The sequence below is a fragment of the Tasmannia lanceolata genome, unplaced genomic scaffold (assembly GCF_043159265.1).
Source record: "Tasmannia lanceolata isolate RefF3 unplaced genomic scaffold, GAP_Taslan_0.1 ptg000278c, whole genome shotgun sequence".
Lineage (NCBI taxonomy): Eukaryota > Viridiplantae > Streptophyta > Magnoliopsida > Canellales > Winteraceae > Tasmannia > Tasmannia lanceolata.
The window spans coordinates 40,224-50,000 of NW_027518953.1; the positions used below are offsets into that span (position 1 = coordinate 40,224).

General features: G+C 48.3%; 1 non-coding gene and 1 pseudogene across 1 annotated transcript; one reads left to right on the top strand and one right to left on the bottom strand.

The window, feature by feature from the left end:
- Nucleotides 1-3,321: 3,321 nt before the first annotated feature.
- LOC143867717 (uncharacterized) overlaps nucleotides 3,322-9,777 on the bottom strand; it is a 9,159-nt pseudogene continuing 2,703 nt past the window's right edge.
- Nucleotides 7,624-7,695, top strand: TRNAE-UUC (transfer RNA glutamic acid (anticodon UUC)). Its single transcript has one exon. It is a non-coding gene; the product is annotated as a tRNA-Glu (tRNA).

Consider the following 9,777-nt stretch of genomic DNA (forward strand, 5'->3'; position numbering starts at 1 on the left):
TCGTGGTTATGATGTTCAATATTCAAATAGCGGAGACTCACGAAGAAGTATTGCGCTATTTACCTGTGAGTGGTATTATTGGACTGATCCTTTGGTGGGAAATGTTCTTCATTTTAGATAATGAAAGCATTCCATTACTACCAACCCAAAGAAATACGACCTCTCTGAGATATACGGTTCATGCCGGAAAGGTACGAAGTTGGACTAATTTGGAAACATTGGGCAATTTACTTTATACCTACTATTCCGTCCGGTTTTTGGTTCCTAGTCCTATTTTATTAGTAGCCATGATTGGGGCTATAGTACTGACTATGCATAGGACTACTAAGGTGAAAAGACAGGATGTATTCCGACGAAATGCTATTGATTCTAGGAGGACTATAATGAGGAGGACGACAGACCAAATCTCGGATTCTCACGCCTCCCGGTCGGCCGTGTTTGCGACCAGGGGAGGGGCTCCCGGTGGGAATGGGAGAGCCTTCGCTAGCGCTTTGGATGAGCACAAGCTCACCCTGCCTGCACTATTCATTAATTGAAGGAGACTTTTGAAATGATTGACCGCTGAACTGAGATGACAGGTGCGGCTCAGAGAAGAGGAGCATGACATATGATGCTGTAGCTGTAGCAGCAGCCGTAGCAAGGCCAACTATCACTATCAGAGCATTTTTGCATGCACTTAGGGCATGCCTCTAACGAGAGCTGTATTCAGAGTTGCGGGACCTATGGTGAGAGGCTAGAGCAGACCTCTCTACTAGTGTAGGGCTTGCAATCGGTCTTGTCGCTCGTTCATGGTTTTCTGCTGGTCTAGGAGTGGCTCCCCTGCTTCGGGAGTCGCCTCCCCAAAATACGACGGCCTGATCAAGAGAGCCAGAAGCCGGGGCCGCCCGCCGGAGCTTCTTTCTATTGACTCTGTTTGTTTCCGGGCTTGAACAACTCCCATTGAGGCTGAGTAAAGAACTGAAGCTAGCAGCTCCCTCGAGTTCACCGGTGAGGCCCGGGAAGAATCCATGGAATTGACTTCGTCGTTGCGAAACGAGTCAAGAAGGAAGGACTAGAAGCCCCTCAGAGTCACTCGAGGATACCATTCTGATAGGGACTTCAGTTCTGTATCAGAACTGTACGAAACAACGTGTTCAAAATCAAGGCAGCTATTGGAATTCTTCCTCTCTCCGTCCGGATCAAAAAACGGATTCTCGGCTCAAACTTACTAATAGGGCCCCTAAACGCCCTTATTAATATAGTACTTGCTGGACGCCTGTCTCCTGGAATTGTTGTTGTCCTGTTCGGATCAGGGCTGGGGCGTATGCCAGGTGACTTAGAAAAGGATAGGTAAGCCGCTTCTCATAGTTTGTTTTTTCATTCACTTACCACAATTTTTCTTGGGGGAAGGTAAGGTTTGATATTGTGGTAGTTGTATGGGGTGTTAAGGTAAGGTAGGGGTTTCATGGTATGGTAAGGGCTAAGGGGTAAGGAGTGGAGTCTAGTCGGGTAGTAATTGGAGGTAAGGAACTGGGACGTGTTTCCTACCACGGGGATGACCCCTCCTGAGACTTATGGTGATGTGTTCTATGTTCTGGTCTCAGCCCGGGTCCTTGTACGCTGAAGCTGTCAAGTCCGTACGAGGATACCGTTTCAGGAGGGCGATTTCCTTTTCGTGTCGCCCTCTTCCTCGCGTTCCTTGTGTCTATCTTTTCTGAAACGCGGGTCTTCCTAGTGGGCTCGGCGCCACTAGCCCTTACTGATTTGTGCATCTTTGATCCTGATCGGCCGACCTTTCCGATCCCGAAACAAACATAGTTCGGCTCTCTTTTTTCGGTCATTCAGATGCACAAATCCGTGAAGGCGACGAGAGATGCCGCAAAACTTTCCGTTCCTTCTCTTTCTGAGTGGAGCACTCCTTCTTTCTTGGCTTGGTACGTGTTCTGAGCGAGCCTTCGCGTGACGTGAACGGTACCTATGAAGTGGAATCCGTCTGTCTTGTCTTCCACCTCATAAGGGAGTTGCGTTCCGAGGGACTACAAATCTCTACGGAACTTGTACATACTAAAAACTGACCCCATTGAGACCGTGGCCACACCTTGATCAAACAGTGATGATTTGGTCAACCCTGGATACGTGGCTCTTCGATGGGGGAAGGACCACGCTAGTCGTCTGAGTGTGTGGTGTGTAGTGGGTGCGTCTTAGTGTCTTCTTACTACGAGAAAGAAATGAGAAAATAGCGTTCTCGAAACTAAACTCTTTTTCTCTTTCAAAAACGGAGGATTGGCATTTGGCCAAGATGTGATCTATCTCTTTCCTTGGTTGGAGTGGCACTTTTTTTTTCTTTAGCTAGGAACCGTTTCACTCGCCTTAATTGACTATAAGCAGTCGATTGATCAAAGCGAAATGCTTTAGGCATCTTTGGAGCATGTTCAGCTTCCAAAATTCCTTGAGTCCTACGGCATTCTCACAGAAACAAAAGATGGCTAGTAGATAACTATTTGGTTATTGTAGAAAGCGATCCGTTCTTCCGATCTTGTTCGGGCTTGGAAAGGTGTCTTTCTCAATTCCAGAAGTTGAGGAGCCCTATTATGTAGCCGAAGAAGCTGTAGAAGAGCACCACGGTTCAGGTCCCGACACATGGGGGATTCATTCAGCTGCAAGGATCGTGAATCAAGGGAAGGGAAGAATGAGACCAACATAGTGAAGTCACCCCCGACCGAGACCTAGATGGCAACCTAACCGCAGAAGAGAAAGGGAACACCCCCAGAGCCAGAACACAGGCGCCGACCTCTCCGCCACCAGCACAAGTGAATAAGAGAAGATCACGTCTCCTAAGGTGGCGGTATCACCGTCTACAGGTCGAGTCACGAGATCTCAAGTGCAAGTACTCGACGCCGTGAATCAACAAATTCGGGTGATAGACGAAGGCGTTGGTCCATCGGTGCCTTAGGGGCAATCATCTGCGCAAAAACACATTTGAAATTCTTACTGTTGCGAGGTGGACAAAAAATGAGGATTCCGGCGGCTTTTGCAGTGTTCACAAGAAAGAGACGGTTCCATGTCTTACAATGTTCAAGCAGCATTCTTGTCGGAAGGATTTTTAAGGAGGCCCGGACACCTACCGAACATCCCTGAAGGATGGAACAACATGATGAAGAAGGCGGCGAAGGTATGGAGGAAAATCTGGGAAGAGAACAAGGAGATCTCTGAAAAGGGAGAGGCAAGGAAGTAGTAGACATGAAGAAGAGGAGAAAACCCGCTCGCTCTTGGACTAAAGACTATGCGCGTCGCGTGCTCGATCTAGCAATCTTGGACAATTGTTTTGATGAACTGTTACTAAACTCAAAAAGAAAGAAGAGAAAGAACTGGGAGTTGGCGCCTACATAACAGGTTGCTTGCTTACCAAGCCATCCTGGCAAGCTCCTCCAGTTCGATTCTGATTCTTGACTTTACTTATTATTATAAAAACGACTCACTATAAAAATGAAAGACGATCGATTATCTACCCAAGAAGATAGAGAGTCCCACATACGAGAAAAGGTCACAAATGGAGTTGAACCAAGTAACATTGCAAAGGCATAATGATAGTAGGGTCGGGATATCCCCGCCCTCCGAACCGGACGTGAAGGTATCCCCTCATCCGGCTCTCTGCAGGGGAATCTCCACTCACTGCTTCCCCTAATATCCTCCCTTTACCACATCATGGGGGTTTACAGGAGATCCCAGAGGCTCGCTCGGAAAGGCTGCTATACTATACCTTTTTACTCAACTCTACTCTACTATACTCTATCTACTATACTCTAGTAGTCACTAGACTCACTATAGTAGTCCGTCCGGCTGCTCTTGCTGAAATCATTACTCTTCATTCTCCCGTGCTCTAGCAATTGCGCTCCCTAGACCACTACCATGTAGTTAGGTAGGGACAATCAATCCGTAGTGACGGGAATAACGGAATGAATGGGGATCCCTATCAATATCAAAATGAAGAATCTATTTATATATCATTCTCCCTTTCTCTCAATAGATGTATCTGGTCTGATACGGTACAGTACAATACGAGACGATGGAATGCAATGGGATGGATGGTAGAGGGCTGCCTGCGCCCAAAAGCGATGATTCACTTGTCCCCTTGTCCATAGGGACCTCGTGGCATACAACCGCCACGACTCCCGCTAGATAGCCGCCCCTTTCTCTCTTTTTACAGCCTCGTGGACGGACGAAAGAAGGGAAGTTAAAGAACGGGGCAGTGATGGCTCGCGAAGTAGACAGCAAGCAGCAAGCATCACTTACTAATAGGGCTAATGGGAGGCCCCTATGCCGCCCTATTAGTAAGTGAACAAGTGAAGCCCCCCCCTAAACGCCCTTATTAGGTTAGTACTCCCTTCTCTCTTAAAGCTCGCCCTATGCAGGCTTACGCACTTCACTCGCGGATTCATTCACTTGCATTCCTGCTAGCACTACAAAAAGCTCCGGTCTTAACGCCCCTACTACTGCTGTGCAGCCTTTCCTCGGGTTCGTAGAGTCGGGTTTCCCGTTTACCCACAACGGAGGAGCCGCCCCCACCAGGCAGGCGGCCACGGGTCATAACGCACTCTTCGCACAACAGATCCACTTTGAAGTTGACTTATTCGCTCGGCCAATCGTCGGAATGTGTACGAGATACCATAAGGGCCCAATATCTCAATAGCACCTTTGTCTAAAGCTTCGAATGAGACTTCATATCCGAAACGCAGGAACGATCTGACTAGAAAGTCATTCAAAACTTGATCGAAGAACCAGCGTTTATTGAAGAAGCAATAGAGTCGATTACAAAAAGTACTAGTTTGAAAGGCTCGTTGGAATTGATCCGCTACGGGATTTACATTATACGCTACAGAAGCACCTGAAGTACTAAACGGAATAGGTATTAGTTTTGTAATGGTTGGAGCAGCAAACTCGGATTCGGCAAGAATCTCATTTTTTGGTAGTACGAAGGGGGAATTGGCCCAAAAATGGGATAGGGGTCAAGACGCAGCCGGGCGCCGGCGGCTGACTCAAGTGCCCCCCGAACCGCGCGAAATGGTCGCCTATTACACGGCTCACTAACTCTGCCTGGGGTGGGGGTACCTATTATTCGTCGGCGGTCCGGCGCACGCAGGGCCTCGGTTTGCTGCGTGGACTTCCTATGCATTTCCTACAAAGTGGAACCCAGCTCAGCTCCGCCGAGCCAAAAGGGAAGAACCGCCGGAGGCGGACGGTAGAGTATAGCCAAGAGGCTTTCTTGTCCGTAGAGGACCTAACAGAAGCCCTCTTAAGTAAGGCTCCGAAGCTATTGCACTGATAGTTTTGTTTTAAGAACACTTTACCTTACCCTTCTATTGAGCCATGTCTAGGTGGAATCGGCAAGATTGAACCAGGGCCCGCCCGGCCACCGCCGGGGGGACAACCAGACCAACCAAACCTGTAGGCTTTCTTTCCGAAGTTTCCTCCCGGGGCCCTTAATCATTGAATTAAGAGGGGCGTCCCGGGCAGTGGTCCAATGAAAGAAAGGAGGGCGGGCGGATTGGATTCGTCGTGGTCGGGCGAATTCATTCTGGGAAAAAAAGGGAACGGAGTCACCTGAGCTACGCGAAGGGAAGGAAGTCGTGGGCGGAGCCAGAGGTCACTTTTCCCGATCCATCCCGAAGGTTTCATTCCCTCTCTCGCCCATCCCCTATCTCTTAAAGGCCCAGCTTCTAAAGTCAACTTACTCGGGCTAATCTAATAAGGGCGCGCGAGGGGCTAGCGCCATAAACTTATTAGGTTAGTCGCGTGAGAGGGAATGAAACCTATTAGTAAGGCTTGCTTCAAAACCTTTACTCATAGGGCATCGCGCCCCCCTATTAGCCCCTCTCATGTAAGTTCAAGTAGTAAGGCGCGCAACGGCTTTGACTTAACTAATAGGGCGTTGCTTGCTGCTCAGCCCTATCTATTCATCTCTTTTTTCAAATGGATATTTAGGGATCTCTCTTGTTCATAGATCTTGAAACCGGATCAAGATCCATTTCTCAATAGATCTATCTATCTATCGATAGAAAGATATAGATCTCTATCTGGCCATATCTAAATATGGAAGAACCAACACTTAAAGGGCGTAACCAACGGAGGGTTCTCCCCCTGTCCCCGACATTGTTCTCCGACGATGTCCCCTGGGCGAAAGGGGCCACCATTCTCTTTCTTTCCTCAATCGTTCCGATCAGGACAAGTGGGTTGGTTCGTTTCGTCCTCCTATCTACGCAATTCTCTGTCTTCGTTCGTGATCATGTTGGGCGAAAGGTATAAGTAGAGGGGCGGCTGTGAAACGGCGATTCCCCCTTTTCCATTGAAGTAGGGAGGGCCTCCTTCCCCACCATTCCGACCTATTATTGATAGGGATTTGACCGATGCTGAAGGTAGCTTGCTTACCAAGCCACCCACTGGAGAAGCTAGTCGCCAGAAGAGTGTCGCCAGAAAGAAGCGACGAGTAAGCGAAGCTGTCGTAGAAGCTTTGCTTCCCCCCCTGTAGTCGTAGTACTCGGCTCGTCGCTACTTTGATTCAAAAGGTAACCGACGGTTCCCGACTTTCTCCGGTTTCCGCAACCGTAACCATTTGTCACTCCGATTACTTCATCCATAAACCCTTTTGTATTATTTCAATAGCGGTACGCTCTAAAAAAAAAAGTAAAGGATAAGCTTGCATTCTAGAAGCGGTAGCTTCCCGCCTCCTTCATTCCTACTGCCTCCTTCGGTGAGAAGTTCCCTTCCCAATGGAAGGTCTGCTCAGCAAATGTACAAAGTGGACCGCTGTTTGGGGGTCGCATACCTGCTAGACGTAGCCGCCGGTTGGCTGACCCTCTTCTTCCCATTCGGGTTGGGTTGACCCATAAGTCAGAAGGAATGGAACCACTGGAGAGTCGTCTGCAGTTCACACTTGGGCAAAGACGACTGACTTTGGAAGCGGAACACGAACCGATTTCCGCTATTCCGGGTTCTTAGTGAGCGTAGCGAAATCAAGGTTTATGAGAAAGTCAGCGAAGTTTCTATGGTGTTCTACCTTTGCGTAGTCTCGGTCCACAGTGGAAGGCTCCGCACCTGAGCCTCGTTAGACTCAGCGGAAGTGTAAGGTGTAAGTGAAGAGAATAGAAGAGATGAAGTCCGTCCCTTAGCCTAGTCTATATCCACAGCTGACGTGACTCCGTACCGACGCCTCACTACTACTTAATTAAATTCATTAATGAACGGCTAAGCGATTTCATAACCGTTGCTTTCCTTAACCAGCTGACCTTACTTCGTAACCTTAGCCTCCCTTTCTTTATAGTTCGACTAAGTGACTTCGTAACCTTAACGTACTTTCTCAGGTCTCACTTCAAACGAAAACCTCTTTTTTTTGTTGAATTAGAAAGAACGGGACGGGGGGATGAAAGACAAAGAAAGGGATCAGGGGGCTTTATGATCGGAGAAAGGGAAGGGGCGTGGTTGGTGTGTCACTGGGTCGGTGGGGGAACCCGTAGGAAGGGGGGACGACCCGCCGAATTCACATCAGAAATCGCCAACATGAACACAAACGAAAGATTGAATTGCGTATAGAAACAAAACGAACCACTTCTATTCTCGGAGCTGAGGTATATGAAGAATGGCTTTTTGGTCCCTTTCGTCCAGTGGTTAGGACATCGTCTTTTCATGTCGAAGACACGGGTTCGATTCCCGTAAGGGATAGGTACTCATTCCCGGCCGGCGGTATCATTGCTGAGTGATCGCTCGCTATCTGGCTGGAAAAGGTGGTCCGGGAGCTTCCTCTCTCCCAGCAAGCAAGACGAGATGAGATCACCACTTCTCAGTAATGGACTTCCTTGAATTCTTCCTTAGCCTTAGATGTCCTTTCATAGATTCTCGAACCTCCGACAGAAAGAATCTCCATGCATGCGTTCTTTCTCTCCTCCCCTCAGCCACACATCTCTTTCGCCCCCTTTTTTTTTTCGGCCGTTTTTGTTAGGCATTGAACCCAGCTTCCAAAGTCAACTTACGTGAGAGGGGCTAGCGCCATAAACGCCCTTATTAGGTTAGATTGTCAGGCGCCTGGAGTGCCCTATTAGTAAGTAGTAGCTACTTGCCATACTAATAGGGCGCGCGAGGGGCCCCCCATTAGTCAGGGGGGCAACTGTATAATAGGGGCTCGCTTCGCTTTGAAAGCGGAGCTCGCAGCTTCCGTTTTGAAGCTGAGTGGTGTCCTCCCCTCCCTAATACCTAATACTTAGTTCCGTCTATGGAGCCTAAAGCTTCAACCATGGCATGGCAGTAAGCAGTAAGTTGGCCCAGCCTTCGCCTTCTTCAGTGGCCAAGTTGAAGCGTTCAACGGTTCTTCGGCCTACCACCTTTCTTTTTCAAGGTTGAGCTTGTTCAATTGAAGCTAATGCTATGCTGCCCTTCCCTTGTTCAAGAGAAAGCGAGGACTTTCTTTTAGCTACCGGCCCAAACAAAAGAGATTAGCCTCTTGATCGATTGATTGGATCGAAGTACGAAGGGGTTGATTGAAGTGTGAGATCAGACAGACCGAGCAACTAGCTGCTGCAGGATTGGACGTCTATCTATCTCACCACGTCAATGACGGCGGAAGGAATGCCCTTCTTTCTTACGGCTCGTTACCGCAGCGCTCGTTCACTCCAAGTGTAGTGTCTTTTTCAACCAGTAGTGTATCAGCTCTGGCATTATTGAACGAAAGAGATGCCGGGTCGGTCAATTGCATTAGGTAGGAGATGCGTGACCTGTCTTAACCGCAAGTGCATTCGCTATTCGATTCCATCCTCGATCCCACCTACCTTATGTATCTTCGGTCGGTATACTTTCTTCTCTATGTCGCCGTCTCATCAATGAGCGTAGATTGATGGAGATGGCTTTTGTGCCGGTCAATCTGTATCCCATTCTTCTGGCATAGTTTAGTTGGATCAAAGATCGGCAGGTGATCCGTCCTTTCTCCTCTGCCGCGGTTCATGCATTCTTCCTTCCACTTACTTGAATCAAGTTCCAAGGCCGCCAAGAGCTGAAGGTTCCTCATAAATATATATAAATATAAATAGAATGGATTTGATTTAAATAGATTTGGATATTGAGATTTTTCTTTATTTATTTGATCCCATTTTTGTGGATTCTTTTCTATTTATGTATTTATCATCGAATTTGGATTTATATATTCCTGATTGATGTGGTCGAAGCACCACTACACCAGGTGGTAAATAAAGTGTATCGTTCGCAGCCTTCATTCCTGCCTGCTCGCTTCCACACACGCCTTGCATTCTGAACGGTTGCCCTTCCATCTCTTCTGTGAGGGCGAACCCTGCTCCCGCTTAGATGGAACAGGAGCCCTGCCAGAACTAGAACAGGCCCTTACTAATAGGGGGCGCCAATTTGATCGCTTATACAGACCTTGACTGCCGCAAATCAAGTCTTATACGCCCTATAGATGAGTAATAGGGAGCACCCTGCTTTTGGTCGTCCATAGGAAGAGAGGGGTCAGCGAGCAGGTGTTCCCCATCTTTACCAAAGGCAAACAGCCCCCATGTTATTCAGCGTGGGGAGCCTGCATGACAAGAGCAGGCAGCAGGCATGGTGCATGGGACCAACCACTTCTTTTTCTCGCCACGCCAGCCACTTCATTCAATCATATGTTCTATTCCGGGACACTGGCCATTCATTCTTTTTCTTTCTAGTTCAATTGGGGACTTTCTTACTTTCTTTCTGAAAAGGCCGGCTTATTACGCCGCTGACTTACCTAACGTATACGCTTCGCTACGCTGACTCACT